The following is a 25415-nucleotide window of genomic DNA, read 5'->3' on the forward strand; positions in this document are numbered from 1 at the left end:
GTATCCCCCCCCTCAGAGACATTTCTCTCTAATATTGGCACTTAGAACAGGTACCATGTAAATCAGCCTGCAATTAACACTGTCTTGTGTGTCATCCTCCACATGCCCCAGCCCTTTATCCTCACTTGGCCACCTGCTCAGGGCTGCCCATCAGAACATCAGGAATCTGGGATGGAGGAAGATGTGGGAATGTTGAGTGGCTGCAATAATGGGGTCAAGGGGGGCGGAAGTAAGTATTTTAAACAGGAAAAGTCAGGGAGGGTGTCAGGCATCCTCTTTCTTTCTTCCTTTCTGCCTTCTTGGACAAAATAAGCAGTGCATTTAACTGATATCTTTAGCAAGCACAATCGAAGGATGTGATCAAAACAGAACTGTATTCTGTGATAATCTATGTGGGAAAAGAACCTGAAAGAGAATGGATGGGTACAGGTACAACTGACTCACTTGGTTGTACAGCAGAAATGATCACAACCTTGAAAATCAACTATCATTCAAAAAAACTTTAAAAAATGAAAAAAATTAGGAGTTCACATCGTGGCGCAGTGGTTAACGAATCCGACTAGGAACCATGAGGTTGCGGGTTCGGTCCCTGCCCTTGCTCAGTGGGTTAAGGATCCGGCATTGCCGTGAGCTGTGGTGTAGGTTGCAGACGCGGCTCGGATCCCGCGTTGCTGTGGCTGTGGCGTAGGCCGGCGGCTACCGCTCCGGTTCAACCCCTAGCCTGGGAACCTCCATATGCTGCCAGGAGCGGCCCAAGAAATAGCAAAAAGACAAAAAAAAAAAAAAAAAAAAAAAAATTAAATAAGCAAAAAACCCCCAGAACTGTAGTTTCTTTCCCACTGCCCATTCATAATTTATTCAGTGGGGATAAAGTTTTCCTGCCCTTGGATATGGATGGGTCTGACAATTTAAAACAAACAAATAAAAAACCTGTTGAGTTCCCATTGTGGCTCAGCCTGGTAAGAACACAACATAGTGTCCGTAAGGATGCAGGTTCTCTCCCTGGCCTCACTCAGTGGGTTAAGGATCTGGCATAGCCACAAGTTGCAGGGCAGGTCGCAGATGCAGCTTGGATCTGGCATTTCTGTGGCTGGGGGAGTGTAGGCCGGTAGCTGCAGCTCTGATTCAACCCCTGGCCTGGGAACTTCCATATGCCACACATGTGGCCAGAAAAAGGAAAAAAAAAAAACAACAACAAAAACAAACAAACAAAACAAACCTGTCTATTTACTGACATAACTTACATACAATAATAAGCACAAATTGTAAGTGTTCGCTTTGATGAGTTCAATAATTCTGTGCACCTGTGAAACTGCCTCCCCCAAACAAGATATGAAACATTTCTACTATCTCAGAAAGTGCCTTCACTTCTTTTTCCAGGTATTTGCTTTCCCACTATCTCTAACCCCATTCCCCACTACCAGACACACCACTGTTCTGATTTCTCTCACACTAGATTAGTTTTGCCTGTTCCCAACTTCCCAGAAATGGAATTGTCCGATATGTACTCTTTTGTGTCTGGTTTCGTGGGCTCCACATAATGTTTTTAATGTTCACTCATGGAGTTGCCTATGTCAGTAGTTTGTGTATTCCTTTTTGTTGTGTGTTGTATTGCATTACTGTGGAGTTCTAAGAGCTCTCCTGTTAGATGAATATACCAGACTCTGTTTATCCATTCACCTGTTAATTGACATTTAGGTAGTTTCTAGATTTTAGCTCTTCTGAGTAAGGCTGCTATTAATATATTTGTGAAAGTCTTTTTGTGGACACAGAGTTTTATTTATTTTGGGTGAATGCCAGGAGTAAATTGCTGGGCCCTAGAGAAGTCAAATGTGTGATGAAAAATAGGCCCATGGGGTGTTCTGTAGGGCAGTGGACCTGTATGGCCAAAACAGAATCCCTTTATCAGTTGTTCCACCTGAGTCTTAATTTTCCATGAGTTCTTTTCTTTCAGAACTCTGTTGCAAGCTGAATCCTCATGTTGCCAGCAATTTGTCTACTTTTATTAAATATTTACAGAGCGTCTCATAAGGAGCTGGGTGATTAATGAACTAAAAATTGTTTCTTACATGGTGGCCTTTGATTTATTTATTCAAGTTTTTTTGTAAGGAGTTGAAGAGCTGTGGAGACATCACACTTCTTAATCCCTCCATGAACCAAAGACAAATCAGAGATGTCTGTTTTACAGTTGGAGAAGTTGAGGCACAGAGAGGCAGCAGAGGGGGCACTACTTGTCTGCAGAATAGGATTTTAGAATGTCCCAGTATTGGTTTGTACCCCCCCCAGACTGAGTTGTTTGCTACTGAACAAGCGTGCAAACAACTAGCATGACAGCCCACAATATCCGTGCGCGTGCGTGTATGCGCGTGTGCATGCCGACACTCAGGCCATGACTTTTCTGCTGCCCTACATCACAAAACTAATACCCCATTCCCTGTAGGGTATTTCACCCCGGTACTGCTGCTTGGTAACTCCCTTGAGATGCATTCCAGATGGAGAATATTTGGCTGAAAAATACTACAGCCAAGGTCTACAGCATCACTGCTGTGATCTTCCCAGTTCGTATAAACACACCAGAATTTGGTCTCATCTGTATTTAGATGAGAAGCTGCTCAGGAAATTTGCCAGAGCTGGGAGAATAGGGTTAGCAATTTAGTGGTGGGACAGAGATGGGCATTGGGCCACGCGCTGCATAATTTTATGAGTCAACTTGACTGGGCCACGTCAAACGTTACTCTGGGTGTGTCTTTGAGAGGGTTTCTGGATGAGATTAACATCTGAATCACTAGACTAAGTAAATCACATTGTTCTTTCTATTGTGTGTGGGCCTCATCCAAACAGTTAAAGACCTCATTAGAAGGAAAAGTCTGAGCTTTCCACAAGCAAGAGGGAATGCCTCCTGCCTGACTGCCTGGAGCTGGGGCATTGGTCTTTTCCTGACTTTGGACCTGAGCTCAAATGCAAACACTATGCCTGTGTCTGGAATTGCCACCTTCTGGATTAAAATTATACTATTGACTCTCCTGGATCTCCAGCTTGCTAGCTGCAGGTTTGGAGACCTAGCACCCTCCTTATTCCTTATTTTATGTATACAGTTGACCCTTGAACAACCTGGAGGTTCAAGGTATTGAAATTTTGCACATAACTTTACAGTTGGCCCTCTGTATCCTCGGTTTTGCAGCCGTGTTATTGAAGGCTCAACTGTATCTACCTACTTATCTATATCTTCACTGGTTCTCTTTCTCTGGAGAACTCTGACTAATCCAGGCCATCCGAGGAAGAAGGAGTTGCTGAAGTTAAATAATTCTCATGCTGAGGAGGCGGGGCGTAGGATCCTATGAATAAGAGTTATCTTTCTTCGAACTTACTCATGCTCAGAAAGATTTCTAAAACTTTGGTTAAATATGTCTATGAATTGAAAAGTGGTTATTTCTGCGTGGTGGCAATACGCATAATTTTTAAAGTTATTTTTCTGCATGTATATAGTCCAGATTTTCTAAAATTACTATTACTTTGAAGAAATTAAACTTTTAAATTTGAGGTCATTATAGATTCACACGCAGTTGCAAGAAATAATACAGAGTGATCCCATGTACCCTGGGTCCATTTTCCCCCAGAGGTAACATCTCACAAAGCTAAAATGCACTATCACAACCTGGATACTGATGTTGATACAGTCAAGATTTGTCACCCCAAGAATCTCTCATGCTGCCCTTTCATAACTACACACATCATGCTCCCACTTCTACCCACCTTAACCTTTGGCAACCACTGATCTGTTCTCCATGTCTGTAATGTTGTCTCACTAAGAATTTTATATACGAGGACTCCTATAATATGTCATGCTCTGAAGATTCACCCATGTTTTTATATGTATCAATAATTCATTCTTTTTTTAAAAAGTTGTTGAGTAGTATCCCATGGTATGGAGGCACCACAAGTTGTTTAATCATTCACCTGTTGAAGGAGATCTAGATTTTCTTCCATTTTTCACTATAATTAATAAAGTTTAAGTAAATACTTATGAATTTATCCATTTGTCCTTTCATAGGTTGTGCTTTTGGTGGCAACCCTGAGATCTCTTTGCCTAGACCTGGGTCCCAAGCATTCTCTCCTATTAAAAAAAAATATATATATAATTTTTTAAAATGTTTAAGTCTGTGATCCATTTTGATTTAATTTTTGTTTAAAGAGTGAAGTTAGGTTAGGGCTCTCCTCCTCTTTTCTCTTTCTCCTTCTTGTCTATAGTTGTCCAATTTTTCACCACTATTTGTTGTAAAGTCAGCCTTTCCACCATTGAATTGCTTTTGCACCTTTGTCAAAGCTCAGCTCAGCACACTTAGGTAAGTCTATTTCTGTTTCTTTATCCATTTCAGTGATACATGTGTCTATGCCTCTGCCTCTTGATTAATGTAGAGAGATAAGAAGTCTTAAAATCAGGTACATTTCCTTTTCAATTTGTATGTCTTTTATTTCTTTTACTTGCCTATTGTATTATTTGGAACTTCCAGTACTTCATTGAATAAGACTGGAGAGCTGAGTTCCTTTTACTTTATTCTCCCTTTAAAAATTATTTTGGTGGATTTTCCTGGTGGCTCAGCAGATTAAGGATCCTGCCTTGTCACTGCTGTGGCTCTGGTTTAATAAATAACTAATGTGGCATAGGTTCAGTCCCTGGCCTGGGAACTTACACATGCTATAGCCATGGCCAAATAAATAAATAAATAATATAAATTTTTTAGATCTTTTAGTTTGCCTTTCCATATAAATTTTTGAATAATCTTGTCTATAATTTTTTTTCTAAATTTTGATAGGAATTGCCTTAAACTTGTGTGTAAATTTGGGACCAAATGACATCTTATACTATGTTAAGTCTTACAATCCATGAATGCAGTACAGTAGTCTGTTTATTTCAATTTTATTTGATTTCTTCCATCTTTTTTTTGGGCGGTGGTGCCGGTACAGCATATGGAAGTTCCTGGGCTAGGGGTTGAATCGGAGCTGCAGCTGCCAACCTATGCCACAGCCACAGCAACACCAGATCTGAGCTGAGTCTGTAACTTACACCACAGCTCACGGCAAAGCCTGATCCTTAACCCACTGAGCAAGGCCAGGGATCGAACCCACATCGTGATGGATATTAGTTGGGCTCATTTCTGCTGAGCTACAATGGGAACTCCCTTGTTTTGTGTTTGTTAGCATACAAGTCCCAAACGTGTTTTGTTAGATTTACACACAAGTATTTAATTATTTTGAGTGATTGAAATTGTAGTGTAATTTCAGTGCCCACATGTTCATTGCTAGTGTATAAAAATATAAAAATAATTTGCATATGATATATATGCATATAAATCTATGTTTATCTTACGTCCTGCAATATCGCTACACTCACTTATTGGTTCCATAGTTCTGTCATTAGATCTTTTGTGATTTTCTTTTTTTTTTTTGTCTTTTTGCTATTTCTTGGGCCGCTCCTGCGGCATATGGAGGTTCCCAGGCTAGGGGTCTAATCGGAGCTGTGGCCGCCAGCCTACGCCAGAGCCACAGCAACACAGGATCCCAGCCGCATCTGCAACCTACACCACAGCTCACGGCAATGCCGGATCGTTAACCCACTGAGCAAGGGCAGGGACCGAACCCGCAACCTCATGGTTCCTAGTCGGATTCGTTAACCACTGCACCACGACGGGAACTCCAAAGATCTTTTGTGATTTTCTATATAGATAAGCATGCTATCTGCGAATAAGGACACTTTCATTTTTTCCTTTCCAATTTGTATGTCTTTTATTTCCTTTTCTTGCCTATTCTATTATTTAGAAAGTCTGGCACTATGTTGAATAAGATTGGAGAGCAGATATCTTTACCTTATTCACGATCTTGGAAGAAAAGCATTGCCTTTCATGATTGAGTGTTAATGTTAGTCACAGGTTTGTTTAGAGAAAGTCTTCGTCAAGTTTACAAAGTTCCTCAATCCTATTTTTTTTCCCGGGAGTTTTCACAATGTTAGGCATAGGTGTTGGATTTTATCAAATACTTTTTCTGCATTGATAGATATGATCATGTGATTTTAATGCTTTATTAATATAATGAATGACATGGATTGATATTTGAAAATTCAACTAGCTGTGCATCTCAGAATAAATTCCACTTGGCCATGGTATTTAATTCTTTTTATAATTTCTGAATTATATTTAATAATTTTTTGTGAAGAACTTTTGTGTTCACATTCTTGAGGGATATTGGACTGTATGTAGTTTTGGGGAGTTTTGGACTGTTTTTTCTTAGTTACAAATTTCCTAAATATCATAGGGATATTGAAATTTTCAATTTCATATTATATGAGTTGTGGTGGCTTTTGTTCCTCAAGTATTTGTTCCATTTCATCTAAGTTGTTAAATTTGTGTGTAGTACGTTTTGGCATTTTGTTTTGTTTTTGGCTCTGTGTGCCTTTGGCATACGGAAGTTTCTAGGCCAGCAATTGAACCCAAGCCACAGCAGTGACAATGTCGAATCCTTAATCCTCTAAGCCACGAGGGAAATCTTGGGTGTAGTAAGTTTTTAAATCAGGAAATCCAACTTTGTTCTTCTTTTTCAAGATTGTTGACTACTTGGAGTCCCTTAAGATTTCATATGAATTTTAAGATGGATTTCTCTATTTGTGCAAAAGTATTGTTGGGATTTTGAGAGAGATTGCATTGATTTTGTAGACTACTTTGTATAATAGTGACATCTTAACAACATTGCCTTCCAATTCATGAATGGAACATCTTTCCATTTATTTATTCTTCTTTAATTTCTTCAGGCATTTTTTTTTGGTTTTATTGTATAAGTCTTTACCTCCTAAGTTAATTTCTAAAAATTTTATTATTTTTGGTGCTATTGTAAATATAATTATTTTCTTAATTTTCTTTTCAGACTGTTCATTGTTAGTATACAGAAATACAAGTGGTTTTTACATATTGAATTTGTATCCTGCCACTTTGCTGAGTTAATTTGTTAGGTCTAAGAGTTTTATTTTGGTTTGGAATCTTTAGGATTTTATGCATATATAATCATATCATCTGTGAATGGAGGTAAATTACTTTTTTCTTTCCAATATGGATACTCTAAACTTCTTTTCTTCTTTCCTTCTTTCTTTCCTTCCTTCCTTCCTTCCTTTCCTTCCTTCCTTCCTTCCTTCCTTCCTTCCTTCCTTCCTTCCTTCCTTCCTTCCTTCCTTCTGCCTAATTGCTCTGGCTAGAACTTCCAGTACTACAAAAGTTGAATAGAAATGGTAAAGTGGGCACCCTTGTCTGTTCCTAATCTTAGAAGAAAAACTTCTAGTGTTTCACCATTGAGTGTGATATTTGTAGTGGGTTTTTCATATGTAGCTTTAGTATGTTGAGGTAGTTTTCTTCTATTCCTTATCTGTTGAGTGTTTTTTATCATAAAGGCTATTGAATTTTGTCAAATGTTTTTTCTGCATTGATTGAGATGATCATGAGTTTCTTTTCCTTCACTCCATTAATGTGGTATATTATATTGATTGATTTTTTTTGTATGTTGAACTGTCGTTTTATTCCAAAAATAAATCCAACTTGGTCATAGTATACAATCCTTTCAATAGGCTGCTTAATTCAGTTTTCTAGGATTTTGTTGAGATTTTGGATCAATGTTCTTAAGTAATATTAGCTTATAATTTTGTAGTGTTTTTGGCTTTGTTATCAGGGCCATGCTAACCTCATAGAATGAATTAGGAAATGTTCCCTCCTTTTCAATTTTTTGGAAAAGTTTGAGGATTAGTGTTCTCTAAATGTTTGGTAGAATTCACCAGTGAAGGCATCAGGTCTGAGGTTTTACTTTGCCAGGAGATTTTTGACTAGTGATTCAATTTCCTTTTTATTTATAGGTCTATTGAGGATTTCTATTTCTTAGTGATTTATTTTTGATAGACTTGGTATTTCTAGGAATTTTCCTACTTCATTTGGGTTATCCAGTTTGTTGTCATATAACTGTTTGTAGTAACAATAATACTTTCATAATCCTTTTTATTCCTATGGTGTCATAGTAGTGTCTCCACTTTTTCTTTCTTTCTTTCCCTTCTTTCTTTTTGGCCATACCTCACCTGCAGCATGTGGAAGTTCCTAGGCCAGAGATCAAACCTGTGCTGCAGTTGCAACCTGCACCATAGCTGCAGCAATGATGGATCCTTAACTCCCTGCATCAGGGGAACTTTCTCCACTTTCATTTCTAATTTTAATAATTTGAGTCCTCTCTTTTTTTTGTAGTCTAGCTAAAGGGTTAATTTTTAAAATCTTTTTAAAGAACCAGAGTTTGGTTTTGTTGATTTTCTCTATTATTTTTCTTTTCTCTGTTTCATTTATCTATGCTATAATCTTTTTTTTTTTTTCTTCTTTGCTTTTTAGGGCTGTACTCATGGCACATGGAAGTTCCCAGGCTAGGGGTCCAATTGGTGCTGCAGCTGCCAGCCTATGCCACAGCCACAGCAATGCTATGGGATCCGAGCCGTGTCTGCGACCTAAACCACAGCTTGTGGCAACACCGTATCCTTAACCCACTGAGCGAGGCCAGGGATCAAACCTGCAACCTCATGGTTCCTAGTTGGATTCATTAACCACTGAGCCACGACGGGAACTCCAGGTTTGTTACTTCTGAGCCATGACAGGAACTCCCTATCCATGCTCTAATCTTTATAATTTCCTTCCTTCTGCTAGCTTTGAGTTTAGTTTGTCCTTTTTCTAATTCTTTAAGTTGTAAAGTTAGGTCATCAATTTAAAGTCTTTCTTTTTATATATATAAACATTTTTAGATATAAATTTCACCCATTTTTTTGACATGTTGTATTTTCATTTTTATTTGTCCCAAGATATGTTCTAATTTCCCTTTTGATTTCTTCTTTGTCCCATGGTTCATAGTGTATTGCTGAATTTCTACAGATTTGTAAATTTCCCAGTTTTCCTTCTGTTACTGATTTCTAACTTCATTCTCTTGTAATGAGAGAACACGCTTTGTATGCTATCTAACTTTTAAATATCTATTGATATTTAATTTGTGACCTAATATGTTCTATCCTGGAGAATGCTCCATGTGCGCCTGGGAAGAATATGTATTCTATTATTGTTGGGCAGAGTGTTCTGTTTCTGTCTGTTAGATCCAGTTGGTTAATTATGTTATTCAAGCCCTCTATTTTATCTTCTGTTTAATTGTTCTATCCATTATTGACAGTGGGTTATTAAAATCTTTATTATCCTAGACTGCTTTCTCATATTTCTATTCTGTCAGTCTTTGCTTCATATGAGGTTTCCACCGACACTGTGGTCACTGTGGTCTTTGCAGGGCAGGGATAAAGCTGTAGCTTCTCACTTGGCCTTTCCCCCCCCCATTATAGCTGGTTTACAGTGTTCTGTCAATTTTCTATTGTACAACATGGTGACCTGGTTACACATACATGTATACATTCTATTTTCTCACATTATCATGCTCCATCATAAGGGACCAGACATAGTTTCAGGGCTACACAGCAGGATCTCATTGCTAATCCATTCCAAAGGCAATAGTCTGCATCTGTTAACCCCAAGCACCCCATCCATTCCACTTCCCTCCCCCTCCCCCTTGGCAAGCACAAGTCTATTCTCCAGGTCCCTGATTTTCTTTTCTGTGGGATGGTTCATTTGTGCCCTATATTAGATTCCAGATATAAGTGCTATCATATGGTATTTGTCTTTCCCACTTGGCCTTTTCTGACAACACCTGATGGGGGCATTGGGTGCCTCATTACAGCTTGACAAGGATAGAAATCTAGCTTCCCCACTGGCTTTTGCTGGCATGGGTAGGGTTGGGACAAAGTATTTTCTGTGCTTTTTGGTAGGAATAGAGCAATTATTGCCTGGAAGTTTTCTATCCTGCTGGGCTCCCTCTTTCCTGCCTTTGGCTAGGGAGAACAGGCTTTTGTTGAAGCTATTTTTAATCTATGCCTGTTGCCATTTCTGAGTTTCTGGCTTGTTCAACTCCAAGTCTGGAGTATATGAAGCAAAAAGGAAACCTGGGAAATAAATGCTGTGTTGACTTTTGGTTCTTGAGGTCCCTAGACAGTCTTCCATCTTCTCCCCACCTTTCGGAGTCTTAAGTTTTTTTATACACATGTCCCAGGCTTTTCAGTTGTACTGAGTGGAAGAATAAGGAAATGTATGCCTACTCCACCTCCCTGGAAGTGGAAGTATATTCGTGTATTGTTTTTATAATAATAATAATAATAATGCAGGCGTTCCCTCTGTGATGCAATGGCATTGGCAACATCTATGGAGTGCTGGGATGCAGGTTCAATCCACAGCTTGGCACAGTGGGTTAAGGATCTGGCATTGCTGGGTTGTAGCTGCGGCTCAGATCTGACTCCTGGCCTGGGACTCTATATGCCTCGAGGTGGCCAAAAAATTAAAAGAAAAATCCACATATTTTTAAGGAAGCAAGGCTTAAATTGGAGTTAAAGGCATATGAGTAAATTGAGGGTTACTTGTCTGATTTAATCCAGAAACAATAAAACTGGTGATTATGATAATGGGTGGTGATTAAAGAGCATACCATACTTTATTGAGCACATGCTATGTGATTTGCATACCTTCTTGTTTTTCATGAACCCTTGCATCCAACCTGGGAGGCCAGCAACACTCCCATTTTATTGTGAAGTAAGCTGAGAGAGAGAGAGTTTAATAAAAGTCTTCCAATGCTATGTACCTAATGTGTGAGACAGGAGAGATCTAGCTTTTCTTAATCCAAAATCCATGTTCTCAATCTCTGTGTTTATTGCCTCTGTGGACTTCCTTTTAGGAGAGGAGAGAGGAAGTATTTAGATGACATCCTGTAGAGAACAGAAAATATATAATGTGACTGAGTAGCCCACATTACCTGTGGTTCTGGAGGAAGCACTTAAGGTCCCCTTGAAGCGATCTGTTTTCACATAGACTATGGATGGCATTTCTACAGAACTCGTATTTTGTATGACTTCCTTCTAACAACTTTGAGATGTAGGTGGAAGCCAGACTCACTGATGAACAGATGGGGAATCTGTAGCTCAGAGAGGCCGAGTGACTTGTCTAAGACCATATGGCATTTAATGCTGGAAGCAGACCTAAAAAGAGGGTCTTTTGAGTCAGGAGCCAGTATGCAGTCCACCAGCTCCCAGCACTGCTTCCAGCTTGGTCTCTGCACCACTGCTTTGTTCTTACCAAGCGGAGTCCTGGTGTGGGCAGAGCTTGCTGGAGTTCAATCAGGGCCTCCCTCCAGCAGCCTCCTGGCTTGCACCAGTTTGTAGACTGTATCTGATGGAAACCTTATGCGGAACGAAAAACAAACCTGAAGACCAGGCCCATCTCAATATCTCCATCCGCTGGATAAACATCTCCGAGACAGATACACAGGGAGGCCAAGCTCCCTTTGCCAAGTTTTTAACCTAAAGTTTGGAAGCAGCTTGCATTTTCCGTAGAGCAGTAAACTATTTTCATTCCTTTTACAGTGAACGACTCCTTATGGGGTGATAATTTACTTTTAATCTCTATTTCAGGAACTGAATGATTTTTGCCTTCTTGCCTGAAAGAAGTTGCGGGTTAAAAGAAAAGGCCCATTTTTTTTGAAGTTTTCTTCTTTCCCAACTTTTCTTTTTTCCCCTTTGAAAGCCGGCTTTGGGAGTCTTTGGAGCCTTGCCTCTTTATTCGGCAAGAACTTGGCTCCTTCATGGTGCCCCCATTCCTCTGCCGAATCTAATCTGACTGTTCTATTTATAATTCTTGAGCAAGATGAATCTCGTCTTTGTGTTTCTTTCTGAGCAACAGCGTCCCCTCCCTAGGACTCAAGCCATTTAACCTCTACAAGAATCTCTTTAATTTCTCTGCAAATTGCCAGAAAGCAGGCAGCTGAAACCCTATCAGGTCCTGGATCATATCAGACCTGCTTTAAACTGGCACCCTCCTCCACCCCCAGTCTCCTGGGAGTTCATTTAGGAGCAGGGCTGTGCAAAGAAGTTCCCAGCAGCCCTTTGGCGACGCCAGCACAGTCTGGGAAGTTGGACAGGGAGGGTGCACTCTCTGAAGAACGGGGAGGCTGTAGGATGGACCCCCTGCACACTCTGGACCATGGCTTGGTTCCTCCCAGCTTCCCTCAGGGTTTATACACACATTATGTTCTATTCACCCTTACTTTGATTCATCAAGTTATTTTGCTTGGAAACCGTCTGCCCCAAATGCGTTGTTTTGCAGAGAAGAAAATAGAGTTAAGAAGGGAACTGACTGATCCAAAGTCACACGGCTAGTTAGTTCAAGGGTTAAGACTACAGAGGAAATATCCTACTTTATCCCTCCATGAACTCGTGAAGACATTATTCTGATTTAATGTATCCATTCCAACTAGATGCCTTTTAAAAATACATTTCTATTTTTAATGCATTTCTAATTTATATGTGTCTCCCAATTCCTCTTTTCATTCCTTGCCTCCTATCCTTCATTCTTGCCCATGCCTCTCTCCTATGTCCAGGACAGGTCTCTCTGATCTCAAGGTGTGTTAATAGACTTAGAGGAGTAGAACCTCTTCAATCAGGATTTGAGGAAGAGGTGATGAGCCTCAGAATCCCACATCTAGGGCAGGAAGTTCCCTGAGTCTGTGGGGACCTCGAAAGCTATGGAGGGGCAGCTTCCCAGGTAGCACAGCAAGCTAAAGACCAAGCAGGATGAGAGTTGAGACCCTTCCCCCTTCCTGTCCAGCATTCTACACTGCTCAGAGTTCTTGCTCTCTTAGGGTGCATCCCAGTTGTGATCTGAGGCTGGAATGTCCATTTAGACCATTCTTTTTTAATTAGGGCTCATCCAGACCAACCGGAAGGGCAACCCCTTGTAATACGGGGGTGGTCCATCATACTCATAAATTCAATCATATTTTAACATCCTTTGCAATAAGCTTCCTTGTTAAAATCAAAAAAGCAAGGGTCAAGAGATTTACTTTGACCTCCATAACATAATTGGACTTTTCCAGCAAGATAAATTAAACTAAGATGGTCTTATATGTTTTTGTTTGTTTGTTTTGCTTTTTAGGGCTGCATCTGCGGTATATGGAAATTCCCAGGCAGGGGTCATTCAAGCTATGGCTGCCGGCCTACACCACAGCCATGGCAAGCAGGATCGGAGCCACGTGACCTACAACACAGCTCACAGCAATGCCAGATCCTTTTACCTACTGAGCAAGGCCGGGGATCGAACTCCTGGCCTCATGGATACTAGTTAGGTTTGTGACCCCTGAGCCACCATGGGGATTCCTGCATGATTACATTTAATTCACACTGAGATGTAGGTGGTGGAAAGGCCATCATCAATGGTTTCCTAAACCTGCAACTGTCTCAGTGCCCCTGCCTCCCTCTTTCTATGACATACCTTTTCTCTGGGAGGTGTGACATAGTGCACATTTTGAAAGCACCAAAGAGAGGAGGTGGGTTTAAACATTTTGAAAGAGCACACTTGCCTTCCTTGTTGGCTCCTGCCTTGCTTAAAATCAAGGAATTTCCTCCAATCAATTTAGGATGTGAACATCCATTTAGTACATGGGGAGATGGGAAATGATGTTCTTAAAATTTTAGTAAGCTTCAGGTGGTGTTCTACATGCTTCATAAATGGTTTTTTTTTTCTCTTTTAATTTGCACAATATTTCATGGGAAGATATGGTTCCCCATTTTCATAATGGGAAAATGGGTCCTCATTTTAATAATGGAAAAATTAAAGCTAAGAGAGATTTTAAGAACTTTTGTCTAAGGCTACTCAGAGAATGAATGTTAGATAAGATTTAATCCAGGTCTCTGGATTAAAACTAGCTATTTTTATACCTACCTAGCAATCCTAATACCAAAACTAGCTATTTTTAAAACTTGCTATTGAATACCTAGCTTGCTGTTTGAATACCTAACTAGCTATTTTAATATCAAAACTAGCTTTTTTTTTCATTTTTAAAATTTCCTTGAAGTATAGTTGATTTATAATGTTGTGATAATTTCTGCTGTACAAAAAAGTGATTCCTTTTCAGATTCTTTTCCCATATAGACCATCACAGAATAGTGGGTAGAGTTTCCCTTGCTACACAGCAAAACCAGCTATTCTTATGAATATTCTTATTTGTTTTACCTTATGGGATATATGTGAGAATTGCATGGTGTGTGTGTGTGTAGAAACGGAATAACTGGGTTGTGAAGTGTGTACATCTTCAACAATTGTGAGACGTTCCAACTTGCTTTCCATAGTGGTTGTACTTACTTTTAGTCTCTCCAGCCGTGTTTAAGAATTCTCGTTACTCTAGATTCTTGTCAACATTTGGTGTGTTCAAAATTAATTTTTCCCCCGGCACAATTTGGTATGTCATATGTTTTCTTGATTACAATGACATTGATTATCTTTTAGATGTTTATTATTGTCTCTTCAGGCTTTCGTTGTGAATTATCTGTTGACAATTTTTCTACCTCTTCTTTTTCAAGATTGTGTTTTCTATTTCTAGTTGATATGTAAGAGTTGACATATATACACACGTATGTACTCACTGTATTCTTCTTTTAAAATTTTTTAAATTGAAGTATAGTTGATTTATAATGTTGTATTAGTTTCAGGTGTACAGCAAATTGACTCAGGGTATACATCTTTTTCATATTCCTTTCCCTTATAGGTTGTTAGAGAATGTTTAGTATAGTTCCCTGTGCTATCCAGTAGGTCCTTGTTGGTTATCTCTTTTGTATATAGTAGTATGTATGTATTAATCCCAAACACCTAATTTATCCACCCCCCCTCCCTCTTTGGTAACCGTAAGTTTGTTTTCCATGTCTGTGAGTCTATATAAGCTCACATATACACTCACTCACAAACATATATAGTCTTAATTCTAACTCTTCTATGACTATATGAATTTCAAATACCTTCTCCCAATCTGTTCCTTCTTATCTTTTCAATGATGACTTTAAAAAAAAAACCAAACATGCTCTATTGAAGTATAGTTTGTATACCATGAAATGTGCTCATCATAAATGTCCAGATTGATGTGTTTTAGTAAATTTATGATTGGACAACTATTGCTACAATCCAATTTTAGGGTATTTTCTCCACTGCCAAAAGTTACCTTTTGCCCATTTTCAGTCAATCTTACCTCCCATTCCCAGTCCCAGGCAATTACAGACTTGCTTTGAGTCTCTAGTTTTTTCCAAAGATGTCATATAAATGGAAGTATATGGTATGTAGTGTTTTTATGTCTGCCTTTTTTCATCTAATAAAATATTTTAGAATTCATCCATGGTGTTGCATGTAATAGTAGTTTTCTTCTTTTTTATTGCTGAATAGTATTCCATTGTCTGTGTATACTGCATTTTGTTTATGTACCCATCATTTGCTCTGTTTCCAGCTTTCATTTGGAATACTCCTATGAACATTTGCATACTAATTTTTGGTCAATATGTGTTTTGATGTCTTTTGAGTAGAAATTCAGAATGGAATTGCTGACTTGTATGTCGATCCTGCACTTAACTTTTTAAAACACTGCCAAGCTGTTTTACAAAATGGTCATACGATTTTCATTCCTGCCAGAAGTATACAGATTTTTTTAAACAGGAAAATGATTTGAACGGACACCTCACTAAAGAAGATATGTGACTGGCTAATAAGAACGTGAAAAGATGCCTAGCATCATTAGTCAATAAGGAAATGTAAATTAAAAGCACAATGACTTCACATTAAATACCCACTAGAACAGCTATAATCAAGAAGGTTAACAATACCAAGTGTCAGTGGGCATGTAGAGAAGCTGTTTCTCCTAAGGTGTGTAGTCACGAAGTATCTGCAAAATTTTTTTATTCTTAATTTTATTTTGGCTTCCTAGAGGTCCTGCATAGCTTAGGTGCAAGCCAATGGGTGGACAGGGATTGGGCTTGATTTGGAAAGGCTTTTACCCTGTGCTGATTGTGTGTGAATTGAGAAATCATTTACACTTGCGACTTATTCTCAGGTCTCCCTTGGCTTTTATCTCTAGAACTTCTTGGGTCTCCCCTGAATATATCTGTAGTTTTGCAGTCATTCAGCTGTGTGTGGGAAGTTCATTTCAGTTCTTCTATGGCTTTCTAATTTCCTGGATCTCTCCGTTAAATTTCTGGTCCACCACTCACCACAACTAAGGTTCCAGTCTTGGACTAGCAAACTCTTCTGAGTTTCCCCCATTTATTTCCCACAGAATTCAGCTAGCTCCCTCTGGCAGCAAAGCTGCTGGTTTTGCAGCTAGCCCAGCACTGGCAAAACTAAAATTCTCATGTGCCAATATGGGGAAAGAAGTAGGCACAGTGAGAAGTGAGAAGACCACACACCCCTTCCATTCTCACCCAAAGTTCTAGCAGCTGTTCAAGAATGTTTTCCAAGTCATTATCTACCTTTGGTTGATTTCCAGAAGCTTGACATGGTTGGTTTTGAGAATTTTGTCCACTGTTTTTTGAAGAGCTACGTCTTCATCCTGCCATAACCTCAGATCCCTCCAATTATGTCTTTTTGAGGCACATAATACTTTAATTTTAAAACAGTCAGATTAATCAGTCTTTTATTTCATGATTTTTATACTTTGAGTATTTAAGGAATTCTTACCCATCACAGAGTCATGACTGTATTCCCCTACAACTCTTCCAAAATGTTTAATGTTTGTATTTTTTTGTTTTTCTTATAAATGGCTTTTAATGGGTGCGGTGTGAAGTAGAATTTTTTTTCATAAAGATGACAGTTAACCTAGCACCATTTATTGAATAGTCTATTCTTGCTCACTGATCAGCAGTTTGCTCTATTATATATGAAGTTTCCTCATATACACAAATCAGTTTTTGAACACTAAAGCCTGTTTTCATTTTAATTTTTCCATTTGTGCACCCCCGTTCCAATCCCACAATGCCAGTCTTGAAATCTGTTTGGGCAAGTTTTTTTCCAGAGTATCTTGGCCTTTTCTTGACTTTTTGCTTTTCCATACAATTGTAGAATTTGGCTGTTCGGGTTCCGTGAGCCTTCTGTTAAGAGTTGTTAATTAGAATTATTTGAATGGATAGATTAATTTAGAAGTGATAGACATATTTCAATTACATGGAGTATTATTATACATGAACTTGGTACATCTTTCTATTTGTTTAGATCTTTAAGTTATTTTTTCAATAATATTTTATCCTTAAAGATTTTTTACATTTTCTATGAGATTATTTGGTACTTTTACTGGGCGTCAAAAATGGTATTTGTAAAATTATATCTTTTTGGCTTGATTTATAAGGGGGCGCAACTCATTTTTGTATATTTATACTACATCTAACAATCTTAATGAGTGGTCTTATTTAATCTACCATTTTTTCCCCATAGATTTTTCTATTTTACTGTTCCATGTAGGAAATAATATCAACTGCAATTATGAGCATTTTGTTTCCTTTTCTATTCTTATACTTCTTATCTCGTTGGCTTTTCTTACTGCCCGTATTAGAGCCTCTATTATATAGTTATAAGTGCCAATAGTGGGATTTCAGCATCCTTCCTATAAATTTTGAACATTTGATTATTAAAAATGATGTTTCAGGGAAGTTTTTGGTAGATGTAAAAAGTTCTATTCTGGAGTTCCCACTGTAGTGCAACAAGATCAACAATGTCTCTGCAGTGGCAGGGATATGGGTTCAGTTGGTCCCTGGCCCAGCACCGTGGGTTAAGGATCTAGCCTTGTTGCAGTTGTGGCATAGTCACTACTCCGGCTTGGATTTGATCCCTGGCCTGGGAACTCCATATGTCACAGGGCTACCAAAAAAAAGGAAAAAAAAATTATATTCTTAGTTTGCTGAGCTTCTCCTCTTCAAATTACAAATAGATGTTAATTTTATCAATTTTTAATATTTTCCTGCATCCATGGGTCTATGATTTTTAGCATGTTGTTTTTCTGCTTTAGTCTGTTAGTGCAGTGAATTATATTAATCAAATTTCTAATGTTAAGCCATATATGAATTCCTGGCATAAACACAATTTGATCATAAAGTTCTCTTTATTCACTGCTTCATTTGTTATATTTTATTTAATATTGCCTTATCTGTGTTTTTAATGGAGTTAGGTCTATACTTTTTTTCATGCTATTGCCTATTTCAAATTTTAGAATAGTAACATAAATGCTATTGACTATCGAATGGGGTAATCTTCAAGACCTCTATTAGTGTGGAAACAGTGAAAATAGGTCATATGTGGAAGATAATAGAAAGGAAAAAGGAAAGGATTTGGTGAATATTTATATTCTGGAAACAAGTGCTTGAATATGAGTGCTACCATAAGCTCAGGGATGAAAGTAAGGAACAAAAACTGTTTAAGGTAAACATGGATGATAAAGAAAAAGCTTAAGTTCCATTTAGATATGGGTTTGGAGTGTTGATATAGTTAGTGAAACCGTCCAGTAGGCAGTTGGTGTTTTATAAATTGAAATGTAGTGGCTAGAGATAACTGTCATGGGAGCCATTTGTACATCATTAAACTATGTGGGTGGGTGACATCATCATCTGAGATGAGAACACAGGGAAGAGGGTAGAGGATGGAACCTTGAAGGGTGACCACAATGAGAGGGTGGGGGAGGAGGGGAAAGAGGAGCCTGAGGGCAAAGAGAGGAAAGGAATGGGAAGTTGGAATTTTCTGAGCTAGGGCTCAAAATAAAAAGTGATAGCAGATGGAGTCTGATACCTCCTCGCTTAATTCACACACTGGAGAAAAGAGGACCATTGCTTTTCTCAAAAGTTATTTGGAGGCATCAGTCTTATAAAAACTGCTTCCCTGGGCCCAGAAAAGTATGTCCCATCCCCTAGGTCAATGGTAGTCACACACATTCTATCATCCAACTGGCTTCAAGCTTATTTGCCTTTAAGTCTCATGACACTATTAATCCAGTCTCATGGAAAATTAGTTTAAGTATGACCTTGAATTCAGACAGCCAAATAAGTAATCAAACATGGGTTTTCTACTTTCTACCATAAATATCCTATAGGTTATAAGACTTCTTAGCCTTATCCTAAATATGATATTGTCTATGTTGGTAACATAGTCTATGTTTTCTTTAATATCAATGTATCATTGACATAAATCAATCAGCTAATACAGGCACATAGAATTTCAAAGTTAAAAAGGATTTGGGGATTTCTTTGGTGGCCTAGTGATTAAGGACCTGGGGTTGTCACTGCTGTGGCTCAGGTCCCTGCTGTGGCACAGGTTCAATCCCTGGCTCAGGAACTTCTGCATCCATGGGCATGGCAGAAAAAAAAAATGACATCTTTCTCACTTCATAGATGAGAATACTCAGGACCAGCATGAGGCAATGACTTGACCCAGGTCACTTAATGAGTTAGAGGCAGAACTTGGACTAGAGCCCAGATTTCCTGACTTGAAGCCTTTATGATCCAAAGCCTTACAAGTATCAACACATGAATCGCTTTTGCCTGTGACAAAACTTTTTCTTTCTGAACTAATAATCTGTTCATTTTATTGATGGCTTTTTCCTTAGTTATGAGCTGTTAGTTTATACAAATGATATTTGCTAGTGCCTACAAATCCTCTGTCATTGTGTCCAATTTTTTTTTTTAAAGTAAGTTCTTTTTTTTTTTTTTCATGTTTAAAAATACTGTTTGGATATATTGAAGGCCCATAATGGAGACAGTTAAATAAGCATGCCATTAGTTTGCAAACAGAAATGTCAACTGAGGCAAGATCCATTAATTTGTTGATAAGCAATTCACTGGATGACTCCTACAGCATATTTATCAGCTATCTTTATTTTATCTTTTCTGAAGCACAGACTGGGTTCTTAAAAACATATAAGCTAATATTTGTACAGCTCATCGTACTTATTAAACTGTGTAAGCTCTTAGTACCCGATATTCTTTTATTCAACACATATTTATTGAGTGCCTACTGTGTGCTAGGCCCTACGGATGCAACAGTGGGCAAGACGTAAAAAGAGGTCTTGCCCTCATGGAGCATATATTCTAGCAGTGGGGAGGCAGCCAATAAACATGCAAGTAAATAAATGATATTTTTTCAGACAGTGACAAGAGAAAAGGGATAGAGAATGACCAGAGAAGATGTGGCCAGGAAGGGCCCCTATTGCAGGGCAGGTTTTGGGAGAGGATGACTCAGATGGAGATTGGCATATAGAGAGTTTATTATGGAGCTCTTTTGGGATCCATACCCATGGGGGAGGATAGGAAGTAGGATTGAGAAGAGAAAGAAGATGGGCTGTTATGTCACAGCAAAGCCCCAGCCTCCAAAGCCATAAGGCACTTTGGAGCTGGGGTTACCCTGCACAGTATTCTGAATTGGGGCTTGGGATGGACCTTAGACCCTCTTATTGGCCAGTATTGTACATGGGATGCCTTGGGTGGGGGTGAGTAAGATCTTGGATGAGGTGGAATGCTGAGGGCAATCTATGAAAGGGGCCCAGCTGTAAGGGCTCAGTGGCCAACACTCTCAGCAATTAGAGGCTGACGTGTCAGTCCAGAAGGGGGATATCTGAACATCTATTAACTGCTCCTCTGAGCTGGGACATTTGAGTGGGACCTGGATGCTGTGATCTCATTTACTCCTGGGGTCATTATCCCCATTTTCCATCCCCATTTACCTCTTGGAAGCTCAGAGGTGAAGTGATTTGCTCCAAGTCACATAGCTAACAAGAAGCAATGCTTGGTGTCTCCTAGCTCAGGGCTCCTAGTGTGATCTAGTTATAAGTTATTCCATTTATGCTGATATTTGTGAAAGTGTCAATGGCATTTATTTCTGTAAACATTTTAATAAAGGATTTGGGTACATTGCCAGCAGAATATAGGTTAAGACTCTGTGTATTTCACTTTAAAGTAGAATTACAGGGCAAGTCCATAAGGTCATGTTTGCATTTTTTTCAGATAAGCCATTAGATAGTTTTCTGCAAAATAGATGCTTAGAGCTTAAAAAATTTTCAAACAGTATGTTGATGACTTAGTTAAAAGAAAAGAAATGGAACAGATATCACTCGATGTTACTTGTTCCAAAAGTCAAAAGGCTAACCAGAGCCATGCCAAACATCTGCAAATATTTTTAGGCTTCTAATCCCTGATCTTTCTTTGGTTTCAGGTATGAGTGGAGAGAACTGGGGTGCCGTGGTACTTATTATTGACTGCTCAAAGTTTGTTCCTTGCCTGGCTTTCAACCTTTGACCCATTTGGCGGATCTCCTTTCTGGGGTGAGTTTTGGTCTGACAATGTCTCATGTATCATGTTCCTTTGTAGTTTTTAAAGCGCTTTTGCATAAATTACTTCATCTGGTCCTTGCAAAAACATAAGGAGGTGTGGACCTTTATTCCTCTTTCATCGGCAAGGAAACCAAAGCCCTGAAAAGTTAAGTGACAGAGGTGCATAAGTTGAACTCAAGTCCTTTGTTACAAAATTTTACATTCTTTCAATTCTTACTTCTCTGCCTGCAGAGCTCTGAGCTGGGGTGTGAGTGGGGATAAAGAAGACATAGGTATGAGGAGGAGAGAACAGATTATTTTTTCTAACTACATGGGCAAGTCATGTAATGGCCTTGCGTCTCAGTTTTCTCATTGGAGAAGTGACAGAACTGGACGAGATTGCTTTCCAGGACTTTTCTCAACTTTAAGCTTCTCTGGTATTGAGGAGATAGAAAAGAAAAAAATGAAGAGCCATCACAATGAGACAAAGCAATGAGACATCAACAACAACAAAGAACAAACATGCTATCCCGGGTCTGTACCATCATTACAACCATATAGTGACTCTTCCTTTTGGATTTTTCCAATGACCAAATGGCTTCATTTTGAACACTCCACTGCTCAGGTAGCTGCTGGTTTTCTGGTACCAATAGTACTGTTTTGCACATAACGGCGAACAGACTGAAGAGATCAAATGAAATCCATTTCCACTTTAGGATGGGAAATCTGTTCGGAACAATCAAGAGAGTTTGGAGCAGTAAGCTGGGGTTTTCAACTGCCTTCACATGGTAAATTGCTTAATGTCGACTGGCATTAAGTGGACTGACTTGTACTGCCTAATTAATATTCCGTGGTTGGAAAGGAAGAAAACAATTTCATTTAGCTGGATTGTTCTTCTCTGGGTTCTTCCTTCATGGAACTCCGAGTAGTTTGTGGTCATTCTCTTTTATTCCATCAGTCCTCTGGCCCTGTGGGCCCCATCCTCCCTTGTTGGGAAGGACAGGCTTGGAGAAGCTCACTTTAACTTTTTTCATGCCCCAGAGTCCATTTAGGGATGAATTAAACACAACAGGGTTCCTAATGAAACACAACATTAGTGGCACAAAAGAGTTAAGGCAGCTTTTAGAAGCATTTTGTTTCCAACCAGAGCCCCATTCCGGCCCCGGAAAACGCTAGTTTCCTAGCTATTAGGCTGGCTCCATCCACTCCCAGAATGTGCCTGCAAGACTCTTGCTGGAGAATCTGAGGGATCAAAGTAGTGCTGGGTTGCAAATCAGACACATGAAGACTCAGTGATTCCACAAGATCTGGAACCCACCCCTCTGGCACTGATATACAAGAGCAGAGGAAACACAGATCCCTAGATCATGGCCAGATGAAAAGTTGGCACGCAGCAGCTCAGCTAAGGCCATGCTCCAGAGACTCCCCAAATGCGAGGAGCCGTGTGAAACCACACGGATAGTCTGAGCTGGATGAGGGCAGATAATAGTCTCATTTTCACATCCACAGATTTTATGCTCCCTTTGGTTGGTAATTTACATTTATATAGACTCTTTCAAATTCTGGGTTCTAAAATGGCTTTGCTGGTTTATATGGATAGGGCACCACTTTGTATCAGCAGTTTGCTCTGTAGATGTAAACAAAACCTGACCATCTGTATTTAAATAGAATCATGTGACTGAGTTTTAACTTGGTCATTTTAAGCCATACCATACTTGAATGAATTTCCCTGAGCGTTTTTTTTTTTTTTTTTTTTAAGGGCACATAAATGTGCATGGTTCTACTGGATAAACCCTTTAGTCTGACTCCATTTTGATGCTACAAGGCTCTGTAGCTATACTTCTACCATGATTTATGTCTAAACATAAAGAGCTGTGATGTAGCTGATAAAAATTCAGGTGAGGGCTCTTTCTCACCTTCCATCTAAACTCAAAATGTGTTTTCCACTCCTTCCTGTGCACTTGCCCAAAGAAATACCTGAGGAGAAAAAGGATATACATGGAAATCATCTGTGAATTGCTGGACTCCCTGATGGTGCTGATGCCTATTGCTGTCATGGAAAGAGGCAGCTTCTAGCAATAGAAAGATTTGTGCATCTAGGGTGAGGTGGGGTGAGGTCTGAACCAAAAAAGTGCAAGTTCGGAGCAGAGAGATCTTAGTCATGTCACCAAACTTCAGTTTCCAAATCTAAACTGGAGGTGTGTATACCAACTCTGATTGCTTAGGAAATGGTTGAGGACTGATGTCTGGCGCATTTGACATTAGTGACTGCCAGAGTCACTTTGGCTGGCTGTTTGATGGGCTGGGCTGACGTCCCTGCCCCTCAGTTGGAGAGCATAGCCTTAAATAGTGGAGGACTGTTCTTCAGTCACAATTATTCAAATAGATGGAGGAGCTTTAAATAGGATTGTTGTGAGGATGGAACGTGAACATGTATACAAAAGAGCCTCATTACCTCTAAGAGGCCACATGGATATATATATATATATACACCCATGTGGGAACTTGGTGGAGCTTTGTTTTCCCTAGATGTAATTCCCAGGACTGCTAGTGAAATCTTGCTGCTGAATCTAAGATGCTGTCTCTCTACACAGCCTGAAGGAGCCCTGGAAACATGAATTGTTGCTTTTCAACTCTCTTGTACAAGAGTTATTTGTACACATTCTGTTGTATCCCTCAGATTAGAGTTTTTCAATCTTGGTACTATTAACATTTTAGATCAGATAATTCTTTGAGGTTAAGAGACTGTCCAGTGTGCTATAGGAATATTTAGCAGCACCTCTGGCCACTACACATGAGATGCCAGTAAGACAATAGTAGTGATAATCAAAAGTGTCTCTAGACATTGCCCAGTGTCCTCTAGGGGGGCAAAATTGGGGGGTTCTCCCTTGTTGAGAACCACTGACTTAGATTATGAGCTCCATGGAAGCAAGATTTTTTCCTTCCTTTCTTTCTTTCTCCCTTTCTTTCTTTTTCTTTCTTTCTCTTTCTTTCCTTCTTTCCTTCTTTCTTTCTTTCTTTCTTTCTTTCTTTCTTTCTTTCTTTCTTTCTTTCTTTCTTTCTTTCTTTCTTTCTTTCTTTCTTTCTTTCTTTCTTTCTTTCCTTCCTTCCTTCCTTCCTTCCTTCCTTCCTTCTTTCTTTCTTTTTTAAAGTTGTATCCTTAGAGTTCCTATTGTGGCTCAGTGGTAATGAACCTGACTAGTATTCATGAGGATGTGGGTTTAATCTCTGGTCTTGCTCAATGAGTTAAGTATCTGGCATTGTTGTGAGCTGTGATGTAGGCCAGTAGCTGAACCTCTGATTCAACCCCTAGCCTAAGAACTTCCATATGCTGCAGGTGCAGCTCTAAAAAGCAAATAAATAAATAAAGTTGTATCCTTGCACCAATCAGCATAGCATCCAGCCCTGGTAGGTGCCCAATAAAACCTAGTTGGGTGAAATAAAACTAAACAGCTAAGTTTCACTTTGGTATGAGAGTCACTTTCTGCCCACTTTTAAGTCTTCATTAAAGAAGCCAAGTTAAAAAGCTGACAGCATGTTGTAGCTGTTAAATGGCCCAGGCTCAATGGGGAAACACCTGTCAGCAAAGAATGTAAGTTCACAGTATCCCTTGATGTGGATTTAGAAGAGGTGATTGAAATGATCCAAGATGGGAGTTCCCATTGTGGCTCAGTAGATTAAGAACCCAACATTGTCTCTCTGAGGATGTGGGTTTGATCTCTGGCCTTGCTCAGTGAGTTAAGGATCTGGCATTGCCACAAGGTATGGTGTAGGTTGCAGATGTGGCTCAGATCTGGTGTGGCTATGGCTGTGGCATAGGCCCCAGCTGCAGCTCCAATTTGACCCCTGAACTGGGGACTTCCATATGCCATGGGTGCAGCCCTAAAAAGAAAAAAAAAAAAAGAAAGAAAGAAAGAAAGAAACTATTTGAGATGGTCCCCAGGTATCCAAGTGCTCTGGGATCCAGGGTGCTGGGATCTGTTTATACCTGTCTATCCATTTTCTTATCCCCTTTCTTCCTTTTCTCCATCCTCCTTGACTAGACAGAGATTTGCTCACCATATGATTTGCCAGTTAGCTCTGTGTCCTTAACATTTTCAGATCTCAGGTTATTTGCAGGTTTTCTGAAAAACCTACAGGGAGTTGGCATCATGCTGGGGGCCAGGCCCAACTGT

General features: G+C 39.3%; 1 long non-coding RNA gene across 2 annotated transcripts in view; it reads left to right on the plus strand.

The window, feature by feature from the left end:
- Positions 1 to 25415, plus strand: part of LOC110255448 — a 118405-nt gene that overhangs the window by 83325 nt on the left and 9665 nt on the right. For both annotated transcript variants that reach the window (XR_002335695.1, XR_002335696.1), the window contains one exon: positions 21144 to 21252. This is a non-coding gene — a long non-coding RNA (uncharacterized LOC110255448). The remainder of the gene's footprint in view (positions 1 to 21143; positions 21253 to 25415) is intronic.

This window comes from Sus scrofa, chromosome 9 (assembly GCF_000003025.6).
Source record: "Sus scrofa isolate TJ Tabasco breed Duroc chromosome 9, Sscrofa11.1, whole genome shotgun sequence".
NCBI classification, from domain to species: Eukaryota; Metazoa; Chordata; class Mammalia; order Artiodactyla; family Suidae; genus Sus; species Sus scrofa.